The following is a 16,719-nucleotide window of genomic DNA, read 5'->3' on the forward strand; positions in this document are numbered from 1 at the left end:
TTACGTTTGTGTTTAAATATCATACCTAAAAAAAATCTATATATTATTTACTCACGGTTTCACCTGCGTCCCGTGGGAACTACTGCCCGTACCGGGATAAAATATAGCCTATGTTACTCGGGAAGAGCGTAGCTTTCCAAAAGTGAAAGAATTTTTCTGATCGGTTCAATAGTAGAGTCTTTAGGATAGAAACAAACATAATATTAATTATTATATGTAATTAAATTAAATGACATAATATTTTCAAATAAGCCGACCTTGAATTAACTTAAAGTTTAATGTTGATTGGTAACAACATTATATAAATTAACCAAATAGTTTTATATCATAGATAAGAAAAAAAACTACTATATCCGCAACCCCATCTACGGAATGACCGCGACTAGTGTTGCTTAACCTTGATTGAAGATTGATTTTGGTTTAATGTTAATAATGTAATTAATTTGAAATAATGTTGACGTATTTATCTACTACTGGATAATACAAATGGATCTATAAGGAATCATTTTCATGTATAGTTATTCTATCTGCCTACTACTACGTTTTACAGCTAAGTAAACATGAGTTTCAGGTTCGTTAAGAATCCTACTCTTCAAGAAAACAACCCCTAAGAGCCTTTTTATCGAGTGGGTGAAAACCCACACAGTTTCGCAATACGAGTATGTAGGTAAATATATGGAAGATTGACTGTTCCCCGCGGTTTCTCCTGAATCCTAAGGAAACTTCATTTCATAATTCGAAGTTAAAAGGAGCCTATATTTACTAGGGATAATTATGTCCTTGACTACTTTCTTAAGCTATCCGCATACTAAAATTAATTTGATTTAGTTCAGTAGTTTTGGAGTGAGGGATGAGAGGATGAAAGCGAAACAGACAGACAGATTTTCGAATTTATAATAATAGTTAGGATTCTTCATTTCTTGACGTGTGGGCGTTAAGCTTTTTCGTTTTGATTGAAACAATCCTACTCTATGAGTACCCAGTGTCCTAATCTAGGATACTATTTTTCTTTGGGTAAATCTTGTCTCTTGCTGTCAATGTCGAGTCTTTTAAGTCTTCAAAATAATTAATCTTCAATCAAAATATGACTACAAATACTTATATAGCTACCTACCTATCTATCTATCCTAAGTAGCTAGCTACCTACCTACTTAGCTCTTAGATCTAACACTGAAAGAATTTTGTAAATCGGACCAGAAGTTCCTGCGATTAGCACGTTGAAACAAACAAACTTTACTTATTTTAACTAGATTGGAAGGCAAGCCCAGCCTGATTGTGAAATCGCTATGCAGATGAAATAGATACATGCATATGATCTCTACAACTTTCGAAGTTTATTAACCCTATATCCCAAAAGGGCATAATCTGAACTTAAAGTAAAATTTCTTTGTTTTAATATTACGCTTATAATGACGTCATTACAAACTAGAGTGTAGGAACTGTATCAAAACAATATCCAGTATAACTTGAGCCCTGGTTGTTTGTAATATGTTGGTGAAGGGAGACCAACTTATGTTGGTCAGTTAGACGGAGTAAAGCCTTCAATGATATTTGTAGGTTTTGCTGTAGTTGCAGCTATGATATAAAATATATTTTCGCTTTAGAATGTTTGATGTTGTGTATTAATTTAGGTATGTATTTTTTGGCTTGTTTTGGATAATTTAAGAAGCAAATGGGCTATGTAATACTGAATGAATTTTTCGTACCGATCAATCTAACTCTGGAAAATGTTCAATTAGACCAATTTTACATAGTTTCTAAGCGTATAAACAAATAAACTTTTCAGCATTATAATTAGTAAAGATTGTACTTCAGTAAAAAATCCATGAAACATTTTTGAGTTTGAGCTTGCAGCTTGTGGCTCATTAAGAGCCGTGAGGGTCAATCCAGTGGATCCTGGCTGTCATTTGAATATCCTTGACAGTCGTTACGGGTGGACAGAAGCCAAAAAACAGCCTTATCAAAGGTATTCGACTGACAGTCAGTCACTACATATAAAACACTGGTACCCAACTGCATTCCTGTCATACCTGGTAAAGACAAGGCAGATGCTGAGATGGGCCCCCAGAAAAGGTTAATTCACCATCCTTTTTGGTGACAACAGACATAAGTCTGTAATGTGTGTAAGACAGAACTTTCCTTCTCGTATCAATCCATCCTAAGGTTGTCTGGAAGAGATCGCTTTTAGCGATAAGACCGCCCATTATGTCACCTACTTTAACTAGATTAAGATCAAAAAACGGCCATGTTTGTTGTATGGGAGCCCCACAAAATATTTATTTTATTCTAATTTTCAGTATTTTTTGTTATAGCGGCAATAGAAACACATCATCTGTGAAAATTTCAACTCTCTAACTATCAGCCTGGTGACAGACGGACGGACGGACGGACCGAGGAGCGAAAACAATAGGGTCCCGTTGTACCCTTTGGGTACAGAACCCTAAAAATGAAAAATTGGTGTACCTAATAAAGAATATCTATCTATTTATCTATCTATCTGTGACCAAAAAATCACCGTCACCCCAACTATAATTTATAGCATATCACCCACTACGAAAACACCTAAAATCCACTATTTATATAGCAAGGCTAGGTTTTTCTCACCAGTCAGAGTAGGCGCGTAGCGTTTGCCGACCGGTAATGTTGTAACACAATAGTACCAAAGTGTTTGTGTTGTGTTGTGCTCCAGTTTTCCGACTTTCGACTTTCGAGTTCCGAGTTTTTCGGGTTTAGAGATTAGGGAGCATTGGTGAGTTTTTTTCGTGTTTTTGTTTATAGGGTGGTTATATGTTTTAAGGGGTGGTGATTTTAGTATATGGTATACGGAGGTGGTGTAGAACTTTGAGAAAAATAGGTGCAGTTTAATTATTTTTAATAGCATTATGTTCTCTTATGACTCTCCTATGTATGACCTACGCTATGAACCATTTATAAATGTGTTATAAAGCTTACTACAATACATCCCTATTTATTAATAGTAATTTAAAGTTTGTTTTATTCAATAGTTTTACAAAATGATCTTATTATAGGGAAATATTAAAACTAAGTATCAAAATATTCATCCGCATCGCTGTCAGCTGGGATCGTGCCCAAAAGGCTGGCTGCATTGCCACGCTGGATGGCAATGCATATCCTTTGACCGAAGTATAGGCCAGCCCTTTGGTCACGAGTGGACTCCACTAATCGCTTACTAATTTCTCGAAAGAGACTAATAGTTATAAAAATTGAGTCTATTTTATTATCAAATTCGAAGTAATTAAGTAGTAGCAGGCATTAACCTTGTTTAAGGATAGGACTATAAACGCAATGCTTTAATTTTATTTATTGATATTATGGTGTATTTAATATTATAATTTTGGAAATATAGAAAGTGGGAAGAATCTATGAAAATCCGATCTTTTATGGCATCTCAAAATTACCAAATAATTAATTTTTCATCTAGCTAGAAGAAACCATTTTTAGAAAACAAATTAAAAGTCTGTAACTGTTTACAGGGTTTTAACCCTGCAACATTTAAAGTTTACTATGAAAGTTTAACATACATATATAATTTATATACAATATATAAAATAATGTATTACATAAATAAAGGCCTTTACGCCGGAATTACCTAAATGTATATAATAAATACATGACAAAAACAAATTCTTTCGGATTTATTTTATTCTAAACTACTATCTATATCAGTAAAAATAAATTAAAATCTCTATTTTTTTTGTATTTTATTTTCTTCTTGTCTGAGTAAACACATAGGAAATCACACGGCCATTCAACCAACTGCACCAATGCAGTTTTGTGATTGATATTAAAATTTACAAACCTAGGTTAACAGCTGTCGAATTAAAACTGCAATGAAAACTGACATTTTATAGCTTCATGCATTTTTGATGTGATTGCATAAATGCATGCGAAATTATCTCTTTTATACCAGTTAAAATTTTAATTAAATTGTTGTCCAAAATTCTTATTTTTAAAAAAACTTTTAAGCGTCTGTTGAACACTTGTCTAAAAAATGACAGATTAAGACGTTGTAATAAGGTCCGTTTTGCAGACACACTTTTTTTAGACAAGTGTTCAACAGATGTTCAAGTGTTTGTAGTAAGGAGCACTCGTACACTGCAAACTTTAAGTCATAAATCAGTATGAAGATGAATGGTAGTACGCACATTAGAAAGATCAGGTATTTAGCCGGTATCAGATCGCCTGAAAACTTTAATGGGAAGATTTTCTTAAAATAAATTGCCAATGACTGTTCAGTCTGCACTTCTGCAGGTCTTATCAAGGGGCATTGGGTTGCCCGGGTAACTGGGTTGAGGAGGTCAGTAAGGCAATCGCTCCTTGTAAAGCACTGGCACTCAGCTGCATCCAGTTAGACTGAAAGCCGACCCCAACATAGTTAGGAAAATGATGATGACGACACAACAACATTGCTTCTATATTTCCGCATGCAATATTAAAATATGCATTTACTATCTAAAAGATTAATGTTACTTAGATGCAATAGAATATAAGTAAGTTAGATACAAAAACAGAATTAAAATAGTAAAGATCAAGTTCAAACTAAAGTGCTATATTTTTATCTCATCCGGGGTTATTAATAGAAGTTCACAATCTATATGTAAATAGCCAGGTTCAATATTTTTTTCAATAATAAAAGATCCTAGACGCCAGAAAACACCAAGGGATATCGAGTACCAGATTACCCTTGTAACTGGATTGGGAGGTCAGATAGGCAATTGCTAAATATAAAACACTGACAGGTATTTAGCTACATCTGATAAGACTGGAAGCCGACCCCAACATATATAGTTAGGGAAAAGCCTAGGTAGATGATTGTCGTAACTTACTGCTAAGACAGTGAAGGAATAGTGAGTGCACCTAGGCTGTGTCCAAGCTAATTGTGCCTGCACTATAATGTGTCCTGCGCAGCTGACTGATGTTTTTAGCGAGAACTTTTTATGATCGTAAAGGCTACGAAACTACTGAATCGATTTGAAATTTTCTTTCACTGTTGGGGCGCTACACTCTTCCCGAGTAACATAGGCTATATTTTATCCCGGTACGGGCAGTAGTTCCCACGGGACGCGGGTGAAATCGTGTGAAAACGGCTAGTTATTAAAATAGATAAGTATGCATATTGTTAGGTTTAAGTATAAGTAATTTACTAACTTTATTAATTGGTGCATATTAATTTTCGTAACACTTTCCTCCGACAATATTATAATCCAAGGACTCTTCGAATATTATTTGTTTGCAATTTGTTAATTAGTGTTCGGAACATAAATTATAACAGTAATTCAGTACTTTAGGCTCTTTTAATTGTTAACCAGTTTTTTCCGAGCGTTTTCATAATAGCAAGTGTGACGTTAAATGCATAAAACGTCAGACACTCCTATATTTACGATTTTTTTTCAATTGTGAGAGAAATATATTATATATTTTTGATACCGAGTTGTTAAGTTCTACTGATAATCTAATTGTTACTTGCGTCTGTGGCGACGCGACGCTTTTGCGAGTTCACTTCGCACACTTTATGGCTTGACATATTAATAAATATACAGTGCTATATTTTCAATGAAGATATTATTGAAATATATAACATATATATAGTATAGACATTGGTTTAATTGACTCTGCACATTTTGTCTGATCAGATTTTAAATGTTATTTTTTCAGTTTATTCGCGTCTTTGCGATAATTACTCTTTTTTTCATTACCTTTATGCATAAGTAAGATCTGTGAGTATTATTATCTAATTTAATTAAATAAATTCTGATTTATACTTAAGTGTACGTGATATTAGAATAACCCACATCCTTTAACCAACCAATTATCTAAAAAAAAAAAACTGAAAAAACAAGCATAAAACCATTAATCTAAATTGGCAAATTGCTCTATAATTTGACAGTAAACCTCGAACGACGCCAGGGGCAAACCTAGTATTGTGTTAGTTATGCAAATTGCATGCTTGTAAATACACGGAACTTTAAGTGTAATCATATAGCTAGCATATATCATTTCCTTGTTCACAGACTTTATTAAAAAAAGATTAGGATGTGTGCTATTATTCTTATTCTTTTAAGTATGTTACACGGTTTCACGTAGTTTCTTCTTGACGTACCCGGATAAAATAAAGTCTGTTTCGATATGTGGCTTCCTAACATCATCTGGCTAGCCTTTTTCCAACTATGTTGGGGTCAGCTTCCAGTCTAAGGGCTGCGGGATTGTTCGAAAGAGTTACCGCGGCCCTGGTACATAAAAGGCCTACGACGGAACACGACGGTTTTTAGTCAGTAAGAGTCTGACACTCCCTCACCGCTGCTAACCCACAGCGGGAGGGGGGTCATTTGATGATTTTTGACGTCGTTGAAAAAAAAATGTCAGGCAAGTACCAACGCAACTTATCATGTATTTTGCATGTACCTACTTTCTAAGTATATCTTGCACACCAGTGACTGAGTTTCGAAGGGAACGATAAACTATAGGTCCCAGATGTCATTTTAACATCTTTGGCAGTCGTTACGGGTAGTCAGAAGGCAGTAAGTCTGACTTTCCGAGATTAGCACGTAACAAACACTTCTTATTATTACTTTACTTATTATATTAATGGATATCTAAGTATAGACTGAAGTATTTTTTACACTGCAACTTCAAAACTACATATTAGAAAGGTCAACAAACTTTTGACATTTAGTCAGCTGAGGTTCTTGGCCGTGTTGTGACGTAAATAAGTTTGCAACCTTTATGCTTCATTACTATAATTTGCTTTTTAATGTACTAGTAAGTCGTTTTTTTTTCAAATCGTTTGTATAGTTTCGGTGCCTTTAGGGTACAAAAAAATGTTCCTTTCTATTATATTAGTATAGAGTTAGTACCTACCTCATTATAGACTAGTTTCTATCCGCAGTTTCACTCGAGTCCCTTGAGAACTCCTTCGCTTGGTCGGATAAAGAGCAACCTAAAGCCTTTTTCGATAAATGAACTATCAAAAAATGAAATAATTTTCAAATCGGACCACTTACTCCTGTAATTAGGGCGTTCAAACAAACTCTTCAGCTTTATAATATTGAATAGGTATGTATTCGGTACTTAGTAGCAATTACTAAGAACTATTTACATAAATATAAATTACACACTATAAATAGCTTAAATTAAGTAATATAGTCTTCCCTAAAAAAATAGGTATTAAAGTACTAAGAAAACTGTCAATAAATCCCACTAGGAATAACGCATACTACAACAATTTAAAAACAGTAAAAAAACGTGTATTTTTTAGTGAATAGAGTAATTAAAATCAACCTTAGCGCTCAGTGTCGGCTTGACATAGATCTTAATCGTTTTTAGAATGGATATGCCATCTTATTTTAAAAATAAAAAAATGTGTGTTTTTACCGTGAAATCTATAAAACTGCTGAACAGATTTCGAAAATTCAGAATTAATGGAAAACTAAATTAAAATTGAGTGATTTATTTATTTGTGTAATGAATGGTACTCGAATGCATAAGGTTAGACTGGAAGCTGACCCCAACATAGTAATGAAGAGGCTAGGCATTATTATTTATTTCTTTGTCGTGTGTTTTACTTAACAAAAAAAATACTAAACTTCTTAACTAACTTTACTTTGACTGACAGAAAATTAATTATCACGGTCATAATTAATTAGCTTTACTTATTAAATCATTTTCATCACGGAAAGGTAGGTATTAAAATACTCGTAATGACTTGACAATGAAAGTAATTCTAATGTTTCTTCCATTCAAAGTGACAATTTAGGATAACTATGGTTTCTTAATTGGTTTTTCCCAACTATGTTGGGGTCGTCTTCCAGTCTAACCGGATGCAGCTGAGTACCAGTGTTTTACAAGGAGCGACTGCCTATCTGACCTCCTCAACCCAGTTACCCGGGCAACCCAGTACTTACGTCTTGGTAAGACTGATGGTCAGACTTACTGGCTCAAAGATGTTCATTGACAGCCTTGACCTACAGTTTAACGTGCCCTCCGAAACACAGTCAACGGTGCGGTATCCAAGATGTACTTAGAAAGTGACATACAAACTTTAAAAAAATGCATTTGTATTTGCCTGAACCGGAATCAAACGCACACTTACCTGAGAGGTTCATTCTTTACCAACTAAGCCACCGCCCATCTATATTTTATAAAATAAAATTAAAATTAAAAATGTAATTTTGCCTATTGTGTTATTTAATTGAATAATTATTTCATGAATGGGCGTGGTTATTGATTTAATTAAATAAATAAATGAATATTAAAAACATTTCTTCAACAAATCGTATCCATATTTTTTTTATAATTCTCTTCTCAAACAAATAATTATTAAAGTACAATTACCGTTCGTGGTCATGAGTACCAAAACAGGTCATTGCCGGCGTTTACAAACTTATAAAAGACGTTATTAACACAATCAATCAATCAATATTCAACCTTAAGTCAATTCAATAAGGTCTTTAAGCCAACTTTTTGTACCGCAAAATTAAAATTGTGCGGACAATATGAGTTTGTGGTGCTAGGAAATTGATTTTAAACTTTAATTGTATGTGAATAAAGACCAATTTTGATTGGTTATTAATGCCTAATTGGTTAGTACAGAGTTGGTAATATTTTATTCTGCGTTGATTTTAGAATGAATGAACACTAATTAGTATAAAAACACTTAGGTATATTTTAGCGTACCTAGGTATTGATTTTTGGGTAAATAAAAAAAAATCTTTATTAGGTAAGTAAGTACTATGATTTACAAAAAATAAAGATTAAAACTATCCTATTATAAAAAGAGCTTATATTCAAATTTTCCAATACTAACAGTTTTTTTTCTTTAATTGGTAAAGTAGTTTTAAGTAGTACATTTTTACTGTAATTTTGTGTCAATATTGCATATTGTCCTCTATTGTGGAATACAAATTACATTGTATACAAATGTACATATCAAACAATGTTTAAGGTTCTTCTAACCTAACAGACAGACATGTGTTGCTGGGGAGTTTGTTGCGCCACTTCTTCTTCCCAGCAAAAACACATAGGAAGTGGTGAAGGGTGGGCGTTTTGGGGGCTGTCTATTGTACATTCCTAACGTTCAAAAAGTGCTGTCTTGCAGCCAAGTTTGAATAAATGATTTTTGATCTTGATTTTGATTTTGAAACAGTTTTTGAGTTTATCCATTACAAACAAATAAAAATACTTTTCCTCTTTACCTATTAATATGTATTAAATTCCGTCTTTATAATATTAGTGTAGTGGAGATCAATGCTTTCACGTAAACGACTTTTTGCCAACTTAATGGTATTTTCAAGTTATGCTTAAATAACTGGGTGACGGTCAAAGCAAGTAAGAAATTATAAGTCAGTGTCAAATCATTAGAAAGAATGTTCCAGAAGAATCTTCGAGGTCAATCTGCCTAGCCACTTCGTTATAACTTCATCCTCCTAGTCTTTTTCCCAACTATGTCGGGGTCGGCTTCCAGTCTAACCGGATTCAGCTGAGTACCAGTGTTTTACAAGGAGCTCCTGCCTATCTTACCTCCTCAACCCAGTTACCCGGGCAACCCGATACCCCTTGGTAAGACTGGTTGTCAGACTTACTGGCTTCTGACTACCCGTAACGACTGCCAAGGATGTTCAATAATAACTTAGACCTACAGTTCAACGTGCCATCCGAAATACAGGCATTTGGTGTCTAAGCTATACTTAGAAAGTACATACAAACTTTTAAAAGTTGCATTGGTATTTTTTTAACGATGTCAACCCTCCCGCTGTGGGTCACCAGCGGTGAGGGAGTGTCAGACTCCTTCTGACTAAAACCCATCGTGTTCCGTCGTAGGTCTTTTATGTACCAGGGCCGCGGTAACTCTTTCGAACAATCCCGTAGCCCCGGCAGATAGTAGCCTAACTGATCTGGAATCTAGCCCACTCACTTATATTTGAGAGGTTGGTTCTTTTCCCACTAAGTCACCACGACTTCTTTTTCTCAATATGTAATCTAGAATTCGATTCCAAATCTGGAATTGGAATTCTGGAATTTCGGGTTCGATTCCAAGTCTGAAACCTGGGCTTTAAAGTCTGAAAACACCAATCCGCCTTGAGCAAACATGGTTAAATTTATAGTCCAAAATTGCTCCAAATACAAAATCAGTCGTAAATAATAATAGGTAGCTCAGCATAAGTCGGGCGCGGTCGCATGAAATAATATAGTTTGAACGTTAGGACTAAAACTTGCGAAATTTATCCTTGAGATAAATGCCTATCCACTCTAGTAGGGTGACTAAGTTATTGGTTAATGTGTGGACTTTCCTCGTTTGAGGAAAAGGTGCTTTACTATTTAAGTGATGTGTAGCCGTTTCAAATAAATAGTAGCAAAGGCAGACGATACTTGTATGACAATGTGTAAAAAAACGTAATTTATTGAGTTTTTTAAATTAATATTAACAACTCGTATCCGAGGGAACTACTTCCTATATTAAGTACATGTCATCTCCATTGGTTCAGCCATTTTGTAATATAAATAACCAGCCGATTTCCCGCGGTTTCACCCTCGTCCCGTAGGAACTACTGCCCGTACCTAGATAAAATATATCCTATGTTACTCGGGAAGAGTGTAGCTAAAGAATTTTTCAAATTGGTTCAGCGTTAGATGAAGTACTTAAATCTATTTTTTAAAGGTAATACCAATCTACATAGCCTTTTCTAACGTCCAATACAGTCACACCATAACTTACAGACCTTAAAAGGTTAACATATACAGTTAAAAGTTGATTCCAACATTGTAGGTAGATAGGTACCTATAATGTAATTTCAATGCGCACATGGTCAATACACGACGTGATTAAACTTTGTAATCAGGCGTGAGTAATGAAGTAGGTCAGATATTTGTAGTTTTAACTTTAAGGAAGCTTGTGTTATGGATAATTTTGATTTTATTAATTTTATTGGATTAATTGCATAAGCGTATGTTTTTTTTCTGTATTTATTTTTACCTGAAATATTTACATAGTTAATACGTATGTACAAACTTATCATTATTTCTGCAATAATGTTTACGTGAAATTTTACATTAGTAGAGTTGATATATATAGCCTTCTCCATGTGAGAGGAGGCCTGTGCCCAGCAGTGGGACGATAAAAAGGCTGTAACAGAGTTGATATAAATATACAAACTTATGATTACTATGATTCCCATGATATTAAATTCTTCTTGTTTTGCATCGTACAATGGCTTTTCTATTTTCATTTTTCATATTATCCCATAGTCCTTTCCAAAACCTGAAATATTTCTTGAAAGACATGTGTTGCTGGGTAGTTTGTTGCGCCACTTCTTCTTCCCAGCAAAAACACATAGGCAGTGGTGAAGGGTGGGCGTTTGGAGGGCTGTCTCATGTAATTCTAACATTCGAGAAATGATGATTTTAACTTTGAATAAACGCTCTCTGACTTATATACTTATATAGGTAAGATTTTCAATTCACGTGCCTTGTGGTCAAGCCAATAAAAAGTGTGATGTCTGCTAAAATATGCATTGTTTTCTATAAAACAGCCATAATAAAAGCAAACTTATGTAAATCACTTTGAATTGAGCATCAACAGCTAATAAAATATAATGAACATCCAATAAAATAGAATGAATGAGGTTTTCTAAACCATGCAATGACCCAATATTAAATGGATGAATTGTGTTAAAGACGATATATGGCTAGATATTACAGGCATATTTATGATAGGCAGACAGAAAAGTATGGAAGAAGAAAACATGCTGCGCCGATCACGAATAAAATTGTGACAAGGGCGGGAGGATGATGAATGAAATGCGAACATTAATTGATATAGACAACATGCTTCGTATTTACATAGTTTTAATATATCGTTCTTTTGGTTACCTACCTTAGCGGCTGTTCCTTTAGTTACTATTACCTAAGTGACGAGTCGTTAAAATTAAGGACAAAATCACTATTTACTATGTTCAATATTATATTCTGTTGTTGAACATCTTTGGCAGTCGTTATGGGTACTCAGAAGCCAGTTAGTCTGACAACCAGTATTGCCAAGAAGTATTGGGCTGTCCGGGTAACTGCGTTGGGGAAATCAGAAAGGGCAGTCGCTCCTTGTGGCACACTTTTACTCAGCTACATCCGGTTAGACTGGAAGCCGACCCCAACATAGTTGGGAAAAGGTTAGGCAGATGAGATGATGAGTGAATCGTTATAAAAAGTAAGGACAAAATCACTATTTACGATGTACTAGTGCAATATATAATTATCTACAGATGGTATAAAAACATGTATTTAATAGTGCATGGCTATATGTCAAGTCAAGGTTGATAACATAGTTTGTTAAGGTAATATATCATTAAATGAATGACTGAATCGGACTGTTTGTCCGCATTGACTCTCATGTTTTTTTAACGATTGCAAAAATCATCAAATCGCTCTCGCCCTCCCGCAGTGGGTTAGCAGCTGTGAGGCAGCCTCAGACTCTTACTGACTAAAAACCGTCGTGTTCCGTCGTAGATCTTTTATGCACCAGGGCCGCGGTAACTCTTTCGCGAACCTCTTAACGACCTCGCAGCCCCGGCGGGATTGACTCTCATGTATCCTACTTCTATGCTTATTATAAAGAGGCTACATTATTTGGTTGTTTCAAATTGATTCAGTAGTTTTAGAGCATTGATGATTCAAGGCTCCAAAGCTACTGAACTGCTCTATAAAAGTCTTTCACTGTTGGCAAGCTACATTATTCTCAAGTCACATTGGCTATATTTTATCTGGGAACAGGAAGCGGTTTCCATGGGACGCGGGTGTAACAGTGTACTATTATTATAAAACTGCCATTGTTACTATAAACGCACTAGTCTCAATAACTACTGGACTAAAAATCTTACATGGCTATTTATTGAGGAACGATTTATGCTACTTTTTATCCAGGGTAAAACATGTTTTCACGGGTCGCATGTGAATCCCTTGGCCGAAGCTATTAGTTATACATTTTTAATTTTGCAAGATAATTAAGTAATGCACCAAAATAAAAAGTAGCCTATGTCCTTTATCAAGCTCTAGACTATCTCTGTACCTAAGTATCCAATTTTATTTAAATTAGTTCAGTGGTTCGTACAAATGAATTGTCCCAACAAATCAGTTATATCTGGTCACCGTAATTTTTGCAACAGTTGCACCGATTACAAATTGAATAATTAATTGTAGTATACATATCGTATCGGTATTTATCAATCAGCGGTTATAAATTAAAATAAACTCTAATTTATATTGTTGAAGGTTGCAATTTGACTGTTGAATTTATTTAAATGTTAAGGTGTAATACATTTGATTTTGCACCCAGCTGCTAATTTGATTTGACAGAAGTCATTGTAACAATATAGGTCAAAAATAGTGATTCTAATTATGTATTTCGTTCGTACTCTTAACGGACTTCCCAAAAGGGAGAAGGTTAGTTATAAATTCGGATGTTTACAATACATATTGTTTTATGTTTGGTCGCCCATATACGTCGCTCTGACGTTCAAAATGGCCTAGTGGGTAAAGAACCAACCTCTCGAGTATTAAGGTGTGGGTTCGATTCCAGGTCAGGCAAGTACGAATGCAACTTTTCTAAGTTTGTATGTACTTTCTAAGTATATCTTGGACACCAAAGACTGTGTTTCGGATGGCACGTTAAACTGTAGGTCCCGGCTGTCATTGAACATCCTTGGCAGTCGTTACGGGTAGTCAGAAGCCAGTAAGTCTTACAACTAGTTTTACCTGGGGGTACAGGGTTGCTGATTTGAGGAGGTCAGATAGGCAGTCGCTTCTTGTAATACACTGGTACTCAAATGCGGTTAGACTGGAAGCCGACCCCAACATAGTTGGGAAAAGGCTCGGGAGATAAATTAATGTGTATGACAATTAAATTCTTATCTCTACCCAACAGATTAACTACTTAAAATTAAAAAAAAACCATAAACTTACAATTTGTAAACAATAGTTAATTCACCTAGGTCAGACACAATGACTAACCGTGATAGTTAAAACACGTAACTAACCAAGGTTCAGTTTCGTAACCGCTGGTCATTCACTGGTGGTTTAACCTTGAGTAGTAACGCTGTTATATAATGTTGTAGTTAAATTGATTTGCTAATCAATGGAAGGTTAAGCAAATTTCGAGGTTGGGTTTTGGATGGGTCGGCATTTTTTCAAGTGTCAGATATGTAGTGACTAAACCTCCTAATGTACTTACCTTTCAATAAAGAATAGAAAAAAATAGTCGAATTGAGAACCTCCTCCTTTTTTCGAAGTCGGTTACAAGAATATGGTTCCAATCAGTTCATAAGAAATACCGCTCCTAATAATGTCCTTACTACAAAGACTTAAACATCTGTTGAACACTTGTCTAAAAAAGCGTGGCTGCAAAATTGATCTAATTTCAATGTCTTAATCTGGCAATTTTTAGACAAGTGTTCAACCGACGTTTAAAAGATTTTGTGGTACGACGGTAAGCGTTCCTCCATGTATCTAAATTAGCCACTCAAACATATCTCAGCAGTTTTTATCACATTTCAGTTGTTCAAAAATAAGTTTTTGGAAAACTTCTCTTATAATATCGAAAATACTGAGATTGTAGTTCTTAATCGCGAGAGATCTCCAATAATCGATTTTAGCCCCATACAAGTAACATCAAACTCCTATCTTTAGTTAGCAAAACAAAAGATAGATTGAATATTAGGACGGTTTTAAATCTTCTATCTTCAATGCCGACTCTATACCACGGCTCTACGGTAATCGTGCTCGTAAATCGTGAATAAGCTTTAAGAGCTTGAGAGACACGTACCAAGGTCTTGGTTTCCAGACCTGGTCATTCACCATGACCCTGGATTACAACAGATTACAAAATCGATGAGTAGTTTAGTGTCGTGGCTAGGAAAAACGTGCATAAAAGGTTTTTAGAGTTCTGTATGGGAAAAACTAAGACTAAGACTTCGCACGCCTTCCGTAATCACCATCAGGCTGTATCTTTAAAACCGTGACAGTAAAATTGTTTAGATTTTTACAGATGACGTAGTATTGTTGCCTCTGTAACAAAAAATACTGAAAACTAGAATAACATGATTATTTTAGGAGGCCCTTACAATACAACGTTAATGATTGATAGATAAGAAAGAAAGAAATGTTTTTTTTTTAATAGTAGACAGAGGCAAAGAGGAAAAATACAAACAAAAACAACTTAATACCAAAACCAAAATAACAGTAGATGGTGCGGAACCCTAAGTGCATGAGTCCAACTCCCACATAACCGCTTTTATGTCACGTATTGCATCTAAAGTCGAGATTACAACGGTGCGACAAAAATTATTCAAAAAACTTTATTGTCTAGCTTCGTAGATAAAAATAGAAATACGTAGGTATTTTTTGCAGTTAGTACCTACAATATTTATTTATGAAACAATCTATTCTTAGAATGACCTGTCAAATGTGGTCGTTGACTAGATAGACTTATCTATTTGACCTTGTTAAAAGTTCACAGTCACACATTATATTATATGACAATAGTTGTTTCAAGCGGTTTCACCCGCGTCCCGTGAGAACTACTGGGCAACAGTGAAATAACTTCACATCGTTTCTGTAGTTTTGGAGCCTTTAGGGTATAAATATACAAAAAAAGAAGGCTGAAACTTCTGAACCTTCTGAATAATTTGAATAATTATTTCACTGTTGGGGCGCTACACTCTTCCCGAGTAACATAGGCTATATTTTATCCCGGTACGGACAGTAGTTCCCAGGTACGCGGATGGAACCGTGTAAGTAAAATATTAGTTTATTTTGTAAATTATTAAAGAAGTACTTTTTATCCGCCAATGTCAAAATATATTAGGATGAATCAGCTCTTACACGTGGATCCGCTTGCAATGAAATACCTATTATTAGGTACAATTCTGTGTGTATTACTACTCCTAGCTGTAGTACTGGAGACAATAAACGTTTATTCTATTCTATTCTATTCTTTTCTATTCTACAAGGACTCTTTTTGGATAAAAAATATAAAACATTCGTAAATGTTCGGTAAAAGTGTAAAAAATTCTTAAAGACTTAATTAATATGGTCTAATAAATATTAATTTCTATAAGTGCATGTGTGAAGTCGTGGTGGCCTAGTGGGTAAAGAACCAACCTTTCGAGTATGAGGGTGTGGGTTCGATTCCAGGGTCAGACAAGTACCAATGCAACTTTCCTAAGTTTGTATGTACTTTCTAAGTATACTTAGACACCAATGGCTGATAAAAAGGTGAAGGAAAACATCTTGAGGAAACCTGGACTATAAAGTCTGAAATCACCAACCCGCATTGAGCAAGCGTGGTGATTAATGCTCAATCCTTCTCCGTGTGAGAGGAGGCCGCAGCCCAGCAGTGGGACGATAAAAAGGCTGTAACAGTAACAGTATAAGTGCATGTAAAAATCATTACGAGACTTTTCTAACAAGTCCAAACACAGCTTTGATACTATCGATGTTCCATCATGAAGTTCCAGTTCATATCTTCCGGCTCCATCATCAGATCAGTTCGACAGTACCATATTACTGTATTGTCATCAGAACTACATACAGCTGCCAATTTTCATGACGCTACGATCCTTGGAAGATGGTTTTAGTTACCTTAGATTCCATTACATAGTTAAATTCCTACTAATATTATAAATGCGAAAGTAACTCTGTCTGCCTGTTACGCTT

At 34.9% G+C, this 16,719-nt stretch overlaps 1 protein-coding gene across 1 annotated transcript in view; it reads left to right on the forward strand.

Moving 5' to 3' along the window:
• Positions 1–2,609: 2,609 nt before the first annotated feature.
• The window catches only part of LOC124643840 (organic cation transporter protein-like), a 36,276-nt gene continuing 22,166 nt past the window's right edge, over positions 2,610–16,719 (forward strand). The window contains exon 1 of the mRNA XM_047182949.1: positions 2,610–2,749. The gene's annotated coding sequence lies outside the window, so the exon portion shown is untranslated. The remainder of the gene's footprint in view (positions 2,750–16,719) is intronic.

The sequence above is a fragment of the Helicoverpa zea genome, chromosome 28, assembly GCF_022581195.2.
Source record: "Helicoverpa zea isolate HzStark_Cry1AcR chromosome 28, ilHelZeax1.1, whole genome shotgun sequence".
Taxonomy (NCBI): domain Eukaryota; kingdom Metazoa; phylum Arthropoda; class Insecta; order Lepidoptera; family Noctuidae; genus Helicoverpa; species Helicoverpa zea.